Genomic DNA, 14,238 nt, shown 5'->3' with positions numbered 1-14,238 from the left:
GCTGATCCGTACTCTGGTGGCGACATGCTGAAAGTAGGCAATGGTACAGGTTTGGATATTTCCAGTGTGGGTTGCACGGTTATCAAATCCAATTCGCACTTGTTAAAAATGTCTAATGTCTTTCACGTACCAAAATTGTCTATTCCTTTACTTTCAGTTTATCGGTTTACTAACGAAAACAATGTGTTTTTCGAGTTTCATAAAAACTGTTTTCTTGTGAAGGACTGCATAACCCGGGCGGTACTGCTTAAACGATTCACTACGGGCGGTTTATACAGACTCTTAGTCCCTCGGGAACACACAGCCTTTCTTACCGCCCGAGCTTCCTCCGCCATTTGGCACCAGCGTTTGGGTCACCCTCACACTCAGGTTCTAAACCGTGTTCTGAAACACTGCCCCGTCACAGCAAATAAAGTCGGTTCGTCAGATGTTTGTTCGGCCTGTCATCTTGGAAAGTCCGCTAGGTTTCCATTAGATAGGGTTTCCAATAACAGTCAGAATGTACTAGATTTAATTTTCACAGATATTTGGGGTCCATCCCCTGTTATTTCTAGTACAGATTGTCGTTATTTTGTTTTATTCGTGGACGACTACTCGCGTTACACTTGGTTTTATCCACTACATGTAAAATCTGACATATATAAAATTTTCACGTTGTTCCGGGCAATGGTAGAACGTCGGTTTTCGCGTTCTATCAAAGCCATTCAGTCTGATTTGGGTGGGGAATACCAACGACTCCACTCTGTTTTTCAATCCTTGGGTATTAATCACCGACGGTCATGTGCTTATACGCACGAACAAAATGGGAGGGTAGAACGTCGCAACCGCCATATTGTTGAAACCGGGTTAGCGTTATTAGCACAAAGCTCCACACCCCTTAAATTCTGGGACTATGCCTTTGAAACGGCAACTTTCTTAATTAATTGCTTGCCCTCATCTGCTATAGGCTTTAAAAGTCCACATTTCCAAATATATAATGTTCAGCCTTCCTACAATTTTTTCCGTGTCTTTGGTTGTCAGTGTTTTCCCTATCTCCGACCCTACAACCAACACAAAATCGAGTATAGGTCAGCTCCCTGTGTCTTCCTAGGTTATCCTGTCTCATATAGGGGATACCGTTGCATGGACCTTAACACTGGGAAAATCTATATCTGTCGCCATGTGCGCTTTGCTGAAAACATTTTTCCTTTTGCTATTCAGGCTACTTTGCAGGATAATGTGGAATCTGAACCAACACCTAAACCGTGGGCAACTGCACCGCTTATAACTCGTGGGCACCAACCCCCGGTCATAGTTACACCCTCGGAGACACCAACAACTGAATATATTCCGACTTCGTCTTCCCAAACAAATACTGACTCACAACCAGTAACTTCTACCGCGGGCCTACAGCCACCTGATGGTGGTCATGCCATGCGAACTCGTCGGAAAACCAAGGGTACAGGTGAACAGTTTTATGCGCTCCATACCACCACTGATCCCACTTGTTATTCCCAGGCCGTGGGCCACTCACATTGGAGGGATGCTATGGATCAGGAGTTCAACGCACTACTCCATAACAACACTTGGAAACTAGTACCCGCAACACCGCTCATGAACATTATTGGTTGTAAATGGGTTTATCGTACCAAACGGAAAGCCGACGGGACTGTTGAGCGATATAAAGCGAGGCTTGTCGCTAAAGGGTTTAACCAGGTAGCCGGTGAGGACTTCTTCGACACTTTCAGTCCTGTCGTGAAACCCACTACTGTCAGGCTTCTGTTTTCACTTGCTGTCACTCACTCCTGGGTTCTTCGGCAATTAGATGTCCATAACGCCTTCCTTAATGGTCACTTGCCGGAAACAGTTTACATGAAGCAACCACCCGGTTATGAGGATCCAATGCATCCTGGGCACGTTTGTCACCTTCAGCGTTCGTTGTACGGGCTTAAGCAGGCGCCTCGGGCTTGGTTTAAACGCCTGCATGATTTTCTACTCACAGCTGGTTTCTCGCCATCCAAAACTGACGTCTCCTTATTTTACTATACTGCAGGAGACTCTCGGGTCTATTTGCTTGTCTACGTTGATGATATCATCATGATGGGCAATAGTGCTGTTTTGGTTGACTCTCTTTTGCGCAGTTTGTCTACGGCATTCAAGATCAGAGATCTAGGCACACCTGGATTCTTCCTTGGCATTGAGACTCTACCGTTTAATGGAGGATTTTTACTATCTCAGAAGAGGTATATGCAGGACATTTTAGCTCGTGCCGGTATGACTGAGTGCAAGCCTCTAGCCACGCCAGCTGCAGTTACTCAGCCAGCATCTCCCACACTTGAGCTACATGACAATCCCACTTAGTATCGTCGTATTGTCGGGGCCTTACAGTACTTGACTATTACTCAGCCAGACTTGTCTTTTTCAGTAAATCGTCTTTGCCAGTTTATGCACTCGCCAACTGCGGATCACTAGGGGCTACTCAAACGGGTGCTACGATATGTGAAAGGCACTCTTGACATGGGCTTACAGGTTACTCCCTCGACACACTCTACGCTACATGCCTATTCGGATTCCGACTAGGCCGGTTGTCCGATCGACAGAAAGTCAAGAGTGCATCCTACATCATTATCTCATTGCATGACGTTGTCATCAATGCTACCAATAGTAACCCAATTGCAAATAACATACTACCAACAAATTAAAAAGGATGAGGACAAATAGTGAAGATGAGTACAATGACAATATTACTCAAAAGAAAATTAATAATATTTAGAAAAAGCCAAACCAAAAGTAGTATTTATTTAGACTATTGTTTTTAGACCAAGTATTTAGACTATCGATTTTACAAAGTTGCAAACATTTATTTTAGTGACAATTATAATGATTTTTCTATATTATCTTGGATTCATATACTTTGAGTTACATATTTAAATAAACAAATTCGACATTCATTTACTTATGTAGAAACTTCTCCTATATAATGTTGCATTGATATACTTTCAAATATTTATTTAAATGTAAGCATTGGACATTAACCCATTCGCGCAATGCGCGTGTAAAACTAGTATAAACATAAATGTGTAGTCCAACCAACTATCAGCTTAGACTTTTAGTTGATGAGACACGAGCTTCAATTCGGTAGCAGTCAGTCCATGTCATGGGTGAGCTTAGACTTTTAGTTGAGAAGGAGCACATGCTTTTTTAATTTGGTAGTTTTTCAAACTTAGTCACCCACAAATAATTCTGTTTCATTTTTACCTTATAATTTTCATGATTTTACCAAATTTTGTCTATGATAATATCATTCGTCTTCCCACAAATAACTTTTATAGACAAATTTATAAATTTCAAATGTTGTATCCTATATTTTACTTTAAAAAATCATCAACTTGATTCAACAATGATGATTAGAATACGAATGCAGTATTAATAACATGAGTTAATACCATCTGAGCTCCTTTGAATATAGTAGTTTTGCCACGTTTAGTTCTAAACTTTTAAATTGACCGCATGTGGCCCTTCGACATTCAAATTATTACCACCCATGGTCCTTCCGTTACTTTGCTCCGTTAGGGCAGTGAAAATGAAGGGTAAAATTGTCTTATTATGATGCTCGTCCATGTTAAGTCAAAATAAAACAATTTCAAAGTACATGTTCTACCAAACCTCAATTTATTCTTCTTCAATTTTCAAACCATTTTCCGTTCACAAATATGGATTGAAAAAAATTGTTTCCTCAGCGGCGATGTCGGTGGACGAAAGTGCAGGCGTCTTTGCGGTGGTGTCGGCCGACGAAAGTGCAGCGCCTCTGCGACAGTGTAGGTGGACGAAATTACAAGCTTTTATGTGGCGGTGCCGGTGGGCAGAACTGCAAGCTTCTCAATGTTGGTTTCAATGGACAAAACTATAGGCTTTTCAATGGCGGTTGTAACACCTCGTTATTTTAAACAATAATCTTTTTGTAAAAATATTCTCAAAATAAAATTATTTTTTACCATAAATATTTTGACGAGAATAGTTTCAAGACAAATACTTTGCTATGAAATCTAAAAAAATTATTTTATGGATCAAAATTTTACTATCCAAAATCTATATGAGACTAGCCTACTAAACTCATTTTATAACTATTAAATTCCTAAGTCCATACCATTTAAATACTAAGCCTGGTTTGCAAAAAGCCAAAATTCTTTTTCCAAATCCTAATGAATATTTCATTCAAGCCCAATCTTTCCAAATGCCCATGATCCACTTTCATTCTTTCCATCAGATTTCCCTTAGCCTAGGATCATGTGCCGTAGCTATAAATAGCTACTGTAGCACATGATCCTCCCAATTCCCCTTCACTTCACTTCAACGCAACGCCATTTCCTCCATTGGATTAGTATTTCTGGTATCTATAAGCTTTAGGATCAAACCTTTGTGGGTCACACTTGTGTGAGACCGTCTCACGGATTCTTATTCTTGAAATTTCGTGAGACGTATCAGATCGGGTCGGAGCAACATGCAAATGTCATACTTATATGCTCAAATATAATACTAATCAGGAATATAATTTTTGTTACTTATAAGAGAAAAAGCAATACATTTTTTATCATAAGTAATGTTGACAAGTGTCCTTACTTATAAGGGAAAATATACTACTTTTGAAGAAAAATGTAATACTTTTAAATCGAAATGTAAAAGTGTTGTATTTTCCCTTAAAAGTATTACATTTCTACTATACTAATAAGAGCCAAAGAGAGTTAGACCTAAAATGGGTAGAAAAATGGCGGTCAAATTATTTAATCAAATGGATGGTTTAGATGAATTATTTAATCAAATAGATGGTTAAGATAATTCAGATTAATATTATTAATAGAGATTACCTAATTTAACCTTACTTTTATGATTATCCGTTAAGTTTTCCGTTAAATATTATCTTCTCCGTTAATATTCCGTTAACTTTTAACTTATCCATTAATTTCTATAAGAAAGGTCTTAGGTTCGAACCTCATCTCAATCAAATTTGACATAATTAAGTTCCTCACTCTATTTACTCTTATTAAATTAAATAAATTAGTAGCTACAACAAAAAATGATACATATGTATTTCTGTAATTTAGAATTATGTGTCTACAATACCTTTATTTGAAAAAATTATTCATTATCAAAAAATTAAATTAAATAAGATAAATAATTTCATTAGTTATATTGTCTTTATTTTCTCTCATGCAAAGATTCTTTACATTCAAATTTATTAATTGATATTCATCACATTGTCCAATATTTTTTTTTACAATATCTTGTAATTAAATATCAAAGTTATAGTACAAACTAATGTTATATATTTATTTACCAAGTATTTTATTAATACTATGAAAAAAAAATTAAAATAATTTGAAGCTAATTATATCAACTACTTGGGGATTGGTTGACAAAGAGAGTACTCAAATAACCCAACAAATTGAAGCGGAATCGCTCAATTTTACTTTTATTGAATTAAATAAATTAGTAGTTACACCAAAAAATGATATATATGTATTTCTTTAATACCATGAAAAAAAATAAAAAAGAATAGTTTGAAACCAATCATATTAACTACTTTGGGGATTTGTTGACAATGAAAGTACTCAAATAACCCGTTACCTAGTAAATTGAAGCGAGAAGCTACCTTTTAATATTTTTGGAATATATAATATTTTAAATTTTTGAATTTTTATTAATTTATTTAATCTTTTTTCTTAAACTAGGGATTTCTTTATCCACAATAACTCATTCAACAATAATGGTTGAATCAAATGAACCCCAAGCAGAACACCTAAAGGAAAGTCCATAGCCCCTATATCATAATCACATTGCATGACGTTGTCATCTATGCTACCAACAATAACCGAATTGCAAATAACACACTACCAACAAAAAGGAAGATAACAAATAGTAAAGATGAAGACAATGACAATGTTACTCAAAAGAGAATTAAGAACACTTAGAAAAATTCAAATGAAAAGTAGTATTTATTTAGACTATCGATTTTACAAGGTTGGAAACATTTATTTTAGTAATAATTATAATGAATTTTCTATATTATCTTGGATTCATATACTTTGAGTTAGATATTTAAATAAAAAAATTTGACATTCAATTACCCATGTATAAACTTCTCCTATATAATCTTGCATTGATATACTTTCAAATATTTATTTAAATATAAACATTGGGCATTAACCCATTCGCGCAATGCGCGTAAAAAGTTAGTACCCTTATAAGTGATTAGTATTACATTTGAGCATATAAGTATGACATTTGTGCATATAAGTATTACATTTGCATCTTGACCCGACCCGTCTCACGAATAAGGATCCGTGAGACGGTCTCACACAAGTTTTTGCCAACCTTTGGTAAGTTTTTCCCTCTTCTCTCCATTTCCTCAGTTAGTCCATATGGACAGCTTTGTGATGATTTGTGACACCCCGCATTTTCCTAGCACTATTGTTTTAATTATAAATATTTTTAAAAAGAATTATTTTCTTAGTATTAATTATTTTAGTAAAATGTCTTTAAACCTAATTATTTTATAACGGGGTTGGATTAATCTATTTCTATAAATTATTATTATTATTATTACTAGTATTTCTGCCCGTGCGTTGCACGGAATGGATTTGCTATAATATGTTTAGAATATTTAGACTGATATACAATTATGTAAATTATAATATCGAATATTATATAGTGTAATTGAAGGATTGAGTTTGATCGATTATGTTTTCTGATGTTATCATTGTTTGAATTTGAGCAAATAATTACCTAATTAATAGCCAATGTGTATATATATGCATCCGGTGCTGAAACTTTAGACATTTTATATATCAATGTTTATGATTTGTATTAATTGGGATAATTATCTCGTTGTCCAGCAACTCAGTTATAGAAATTATTTATACAGATGATATATTTTCTGTGTTAATATATAGCAATTTTGTCATCTTTGTATAAAAAGAAAACATAATAGTATATCAATGTAATTGTTTTGAATTACACATTATTGAAAACCTTTTTGTAGATGACATTGATAGTATATTATATATTGTTATTGTAAATTTTTATACTTATTTTAATTTACATCACTAATGAAGTAAATTATCTAGAATTACAACTTTTTAGTGCTTTATTTCAGAATTATTGGAATAAAATATCCAGAACCTTAGTACTTCATGAATTATAAGATATTTCGAAAGAAAGCATGTATAGATTAACTCGTTTTTTTTAAGTGTATAAATTAACCTTATTTCATGAATGTTTGGTTTGTGGACATGTTTTCATCAAGTAGCGTTCGCCTCCTGCTCATCAAGCCACACTTTTCACAAATCACAAAACACCCAGCTCATCTCATCACTGTCAATGGTGCAATCCAGATCCAGCCCTGCTCTCATGGTTCTCATCATGGTGCAATCCAGATCCAGCCCTGCTCTCATGGTTCTCATCGAGTGAACATCCAGATCCAGCCCTGCTCTCATGGTTCTCATCGAGTGAACAATGGTAATCCCGGATCCAGTCATGGTTCTCATCGAGTGAACAATGGTAATCCCGGATCCAGCAGCTCTCATGGTTCTTATCGAGTGAACAATGGTCATCCCGGATCCAGCAGCTCTTATGGTTCTCATCGAGTGAACAATGGTCACCCCTCGGGTGATCTTCGTGGGCAGCTCAATGGTCACCCCTCGGGTTATCTTCGTAAACAGCTCAACAGTAACCGCGTGGGAGATCGCCGCAAGGGGATCTCCGTAGCCAACTCAACAACAACCACGGGCGCTTCCTCCTCAAGTGCGTCCGCCTCCTTCACTTGTGCGTTCACCTCTTGTAAGCAGTGGCGCTACCCAGTGAACGCTGCTCCCATCCAAGTAGTGGACTTACAAGTAGTGGCGTTACCCAGTGAACGCTGCTCCCATCCAAGCAGTGGACTTACAAGTGGCGTTACCCAGTGAACGCTGCTCCCATCCAAGTAGTGGACTACAAGCAGTGGCGTTACCGAGTGAACGCGGCTCCCATCCAAGCCGTGGACTTCCTCAAGCGGTGAGTGGCGTCACCTCATCAAGTAGCGCTGCTCCTCAAGCAGCGTCAACTCACCAAGTGACGCTGCTCCTCAAGCGGGCGTCACCTCATCAAGTGGCGCTGCTCCTCAAGCAGCGTCACCTCATCAAACGGGCGAGGTCACCACCTCAATCACATTAAGCGTTACCTCCTCGAACAACGTCAACACCTCAAGTGGTGTCACCTCCATGAGCGGCGTCACCTCCTCAAGTGGCGCTGCTCCTCAAGCAGCGTCACCTCATCTAGTGCATCCGCCCTTTTCAAGTGGCGTTGCTCCTCAAGCAGCGTCACCTCATCAAGTGGCGCTGCTCCTCAAGTAGCGTCACCTCATCAAACGGGTGTCACCTCATCAAATGGCGCTGCTCTTCAAGCAGCGTCACCTCATCAAGCGGGTGTCACCTCATCAAGCTGGTGTCACCTCATCAAGTGGCGCTGCTCCTCAAGTAGTGTCACCTCATCAAGCGGGTGTCACCTCATCAAGCTGGTGTCACCTCATCAAGTGGCACTGCTCCTCACGCAACGTCACCTCATCAAGTGGTGTTACCTCCTCAAGTGGCGTCACCTCCACGAGCAGTGTCACCACCTCGAGCAGCATCACCACCTCGAACAGCGTCACCACCTCGAGCAGCGTCACCTGCTCGAGCGGCGTCACCACCTCGAGCAGCATCACCTCTTCGAGCAGTGAGTGGTGTCACCTCCTCGAGCAACTTCACCTCCTCAAGCGGCGCTGTTCCTCAAGCAGCGTCACCTCCTCAAGCGGTGAGTGGCGTCACCTCCCTGAGCAGCGTCACCAATAAATATGCCGAGGTCATCACCTCGGCCAATTTGGGTCGAGGTCGTCACCTCGGCCAATTTTTGCCGAGGTCCTCACCTCGGCTAATTTTGGCCGAGGTCATCACCTCGGCCATGGTCGAGGCCCCGTGCCTCGGCCACTATGACCGAGGTCCCGCACCTCGACCACAATGATAATAAATAAAATAACTCTATTCCCTTATGGCNCCCTGCTCTCATGGTTCTCATCGAGTGAACAATGGTAATCCCGGATCCAGCAGCTCTCATGGTTCTTATCGAGTGAACAATGGTCATCCCGGATCCAGCAGCTCTTATGGTTCTCATCGAGTGAACAATGGTCACCCCTCGGGTGATCTTCGTGGGCAGCTCAATGGTCACCCCTCGGGTTATCTTCGTAAACAGCTCAACAGTAACCGCGTGGGAGATCGCCGCAAGGGGATCTCCGTAGCCAACTCAACAACAACCACGGGCGCTTCCTCCTCAAGTGCGTCCGCCTCCTTCACTTGTGCGTTCACCTCTTGTAAGCAGTGGCGCTACCCAGTGAACGCTGCTCCCATCCAAGTAGTGGACTTACAAGTAGTGGCGTTACCCAGTGAACGCTGCTCCCATCCAAGCAGTGGACTTACAAGTGGCGTTACCCAGTGAACGCTGCTCCCATCCAAGTAGTGGACTACAAGCAGTGGCGTTACCGAGTGAACGCGGCTCCCATCCAAGCCGTGGACTTCCTCAAGCGGTGAGTGGCGTCACCTCATCAAGTAGCGCTGCTCCTCAAGCAGCGTCAACTCACCAAGTGACGCTGCTCCTCAAGCGGGCGTCACCTCATCAAGTGGCGCTGCTCCTCAAGCAGCGTCACCTCATCAAACGGGCGAGGTCACCACCTCAATCACATTAAGCGTTACCTCCTCGAACAACGTCAACACCTCAAGTGGTGTCACCTCCATGAGCGGCGTCACCTCCTCAAGTGGCGCTGCTCCTCAAGCAGCGTCACCTCATCTAGTGCATCCGCCCTTTTCAAGTGGCGTTGCTCCTCAAGCAGCGTCACCTCATCAAGTGGCGCTGCTCCTCAAGTAGCGTCACCTCATCAAACGGGTGTCACCTCATCAAATGGCGCTGCTCTTCAAGCAGCGTCACCTCATCAAGCGGGTGTCACCTCATCAAGCTGGTGTCACCTCATCAAGTGGCGCTGCTCCTCAAGTAGTGTCACCTCATCAAGCGGGTGTCACCTCATCAAGCTGGTGTCACCTCATCAAGTGGCACTGCTCCTCACGCAACGTCACCTCATCAAGTGGTGTTACCTCCTCAAGTGGCGTCACCTCCACGAGCAGTGTCACCACCTCGAGCAGCATCACCACCTCGAACAGCGTCACCACCTCGAGCAGCGTCACCTGCTCGAGCGGCGTCACCACCTCGAGCAGCATCACCTCTTCGAGCAGTGAGTGGTGTCACCTCCTCGAGCAACTTCACCTCCTCAAGCGGCGCTGTTCCTCAAGCAGCGTCACCTCCTCAAGCGGTGAGTGGCGTCACCTCCCTGAGCAGCGTCACCAATAAATATGCCGAGGTCATCACCTCGGCCAATTTGGGTCGAGGTCGTCACCTCGGCCAATTTTTGCCGAGGTCCTCACCTCGGCTAATTTTGGCCGAGGTCATCACCTCGGCCATGGTCGAGGCCCCGTGCCTCGGCCACTATGACCGAGGTCCCGCACCTCGACCACAATGATAATAAATAAAATAACTCTATTCCCTTATGGCCGGCACGAGATCCGATCTCGCTAGCTACCTGACGGGAGAGCTGACCTTTGACCGAGCCTACGGCTGGTCGAAGTGAACTCACGCACAGAACGACAAAAAAAAAATTTTAAAAAAAAAAGCAAACAAACAGAAACAAAAATAAAAACAAAACAAAAACAAAAAAGCAAAAAAAACCAAAAAACAAAAAAACAAAAAAACAAAAAACAAAAACAAAAACAAAACCAACAAAATAAAAAATAAAAAATAAAATAAAAAAAAAATTAATTGGCCGAGGTCATGCCTTGGCCAAAATTGGCCAAGGCTGACCTCGACCAATTTATTTTTAGCCGAGGTCACCTCGGCAAAAAATCAGCCGAGGTCATGCCTCGGCCAATTTTGGCTGAGGCTGACCTCGGCGAATCAAGTTTGGCCGAGGTCAACCTCGGCCAAATACTGGCCGAGGTCAGTACTCTTCAAAAAAAAAAAAATAATAATAATTTTTAGACACTTAATTACTCCCAAACCACCTCAATCGCTCTCGTTGGCTAGGGAGTGGGGGGACTGGTGACAGGATAATTGGGTACCCGACCCAGAACCACTGGCAGGACCCAAAGGCAAGACAATGGACGTTCAAACTACCCAAGACACCTCACTCCTCAGCATCAATGCTCAACGGTTCAACTCCTCAACATTGATGCCCAACGTTCAACTCCTCAGCCTTGATGACCAACGTTCAGCTCCTCAGCATTGATGCCCAACGTTCAGATCCTCAGCATTAATGCTCAACGGCTCTCCAGCCCCTTGGCATTAACGCTCCATTACTGAGCTGAAGGAAATAAAAAGGCTCACAACACTAAGTAGGGACCACACTTCTTACTAGACAAAACACATACTGAACTCATTTATACACTGGGCACTACGCTCATTATTGTATTCAAATACTTGACAACATTCAAATAATACTAAAAAAATACATACCGGTAACACATTATTACCGTCATTAAACATGTCAAAATTTGGCAAAAGTATCACTCAATTAATTGAACAATATATGACTCGTTTGTCTGCAATTATCTTGAAAAAATCTATGTGTAATTATATTATTACTAAAATAAATATGGTTAAAAAGAGAAATAATTTAATTGTAGTTATTATAAAACTAAATACAACAACCCATGTTTAGCTAAATCTATACTAACATTCGTGTATTTATTAACTTAATTAGCATAATTATTATTAGTCAATTATACTAATATCTATGCAATTATTCATTAATTACCATAATAATTATCAAATAATTAAATTAATATTATACAATTACACTTTTATACCTTAAGTATAAAAATATACATTGAGAGATTACCATAGTAATTACACAGAAGAATATGAATGATTGTTTATTTTCTTTTCTCTCTCTATCTCTCTATCTCTCTCTCTCTCTCACACACATATATAATCAAAAAATTAATTGTAATTATAAAATAAAATCAAACACCCATGTTTATGTGTGTGTGTATAATTATAAAATAAAAATCTAACGGCTCATGTTTAATTATACTTATATTAATATTTATATAATTATTAGCTTAATTATAATCACACTTATTAGTCAATTATACTAATATATGTGTGATTAATATTTTAGTTATTTACCATAATAATTATTAGGTAATTATACTAATATTGTACAATTATAATTTTATACTTTAAGTATAGAAATATATATATAGAGACTACCATAGTAATTAGATAGAAGAATAATAATGCTAATTCATTTTGTTCTCAAAGTATTATACCTTAAGTATCATAATAAATATTAGTCAATTAAACTAATATTCTGTAATTATGTTTGTAAAAAAAATATTGTGTAATTATACTTTCATTATTCTTTAAGTATATAAATATATAGAGAGAAAGTAGCATAAAATTATCATAGTAATTACACAGAAAAATAGAAAGAATAATTTATTTTCTACGTTCTTATAATATTATACCTTAAGTATAAATAAATAAATATATAACCATAAAAGTATCATAATAATTAAATGGAAGAATGGAAATATATTATTTTGTACTAATAATATTATACATTAAATATAAAATAAGTATATTAGGCAATTTTGCTAATAGATAATTAATATTTAAGTACATTAATTTCGGCAGTTGTAAGAAATTAATTTTTTGTAATAACTGCCAAAATGAATGTAAATAAATATTAATTATCTATTAGCATAATTGCCTAATATACTTATTTTATGTGTAAGGTATAATATTATTACAAAATAAATTATATTCTCATTCATTTCAAGTGCGTGTACACCCATTTGTGTGTGCATATGACGAAGCAAATAAATAAACGAAGATAATTAATTAATAAATAAAGTTAATAGACTCTGCATAAATATGTATTTATTACGTCGTCTATGTAAAAAAAAAAAAAAAACTCAACATTCAAACTAAAAAACGATAGATAATATAACCAAATGTAATATGAAAAAGTATAGGCTCAACATGCAATTAGGCCTGCAAACACCTCCCCATATGCTTTGGAATATCCTCAACCGGCAGGTTCCTGATGTCCCCAAGTCCAATCGTCTCATCGACAGCTCTTTTTTGGACTATCTTGAACCACATTTTGAATCCTGTCATCTTCATTTCCTGTAAATACATACGCATCAAAGTTAAATGCACATGCAACGGGATATTAAAGCTTCAAAAGATGCAAAGCACACAGCGTCTTAAAAAATGCAATATTAAGGTTTAAATTAAGTTTGTCCGCACACACTCCATAGCATCCATGCACACATCTAAACTAGCCAAAGACCACAAGCGGGTTTGGAGCATATCAAACAGTCATACCCAAATGAATTGCGCACATACCTCATGTCTAGGACACACACTTCAAAAATGCAAAGACCAAAAGAACATAATCACAAGACACTAACACACATGTGTCTGCATAGACTCATTGCCTCTAACACAGACTACAAAAACTACTTTCAAAACAACAACAAAGTAAAATGCTGCCCAACCCCCACACAAACACAATGACAACACCCAACCCACAACCACAACAGTCAAACAAATGAACATCCACAAACACAAACTAGAAAAACCATGAAACAACAACACAAAAAAACAAAGCCATGACGCGCACATACTTGAGTACGATCACACACACTCCTTAATATGCAAAACCCAAACATTAAATGAAGCACCTAATACTGGTCACAGCCCTGTATGTGCACACACTCTATTCCTCTAGCGCACACACCTCATAAACTACTTTTAAAAATGAACCAATCACGCACACACCTCATATTGTTAAGTATTTGAGCTTGCATAAACTGAATATCAATCACGCACACACCTCATTATTATTCTTTAATAATGAACCAAATGAAAACTCACCTAATATCTAAAGGTTATAAAGTACTAAACTTTAAAAATATGATATGACTACATTGACAAAACCCTTCATAATGCACACACTTTTAAGTAAAATGTATGTGCACAATCTCCATGCCCCACACGCACATACCAAACGAAATTATAAAACCAATCACACAAAAAACACATATTGTTCAGTATTTGCGCTTGCACAGACTGAAAACCAATCACGCACACACCTCATTATTATTCTTTAACAATGAACAAAATCAAAACTCATCT

The sequence above is a fragment of the Ipomoea triloba genome, chromosome 11, assembly GCF_003576645.1.
Source record: "Ipomoea triloba cultivar NCNSP0323 chromosome 11, ASM357664v1".
Lineage (NCBI taxonomy): Eukaryota > Viridiplantae > Streptophyta > Magnoliopsida > Solanales > Convolvulaceae > Ipomoea > Ipomoea triloba.
The sequence above is the reverse complement of the archived record's forward strand: the minus strand, read 5'-3'. Positions refer to the sequence as shown.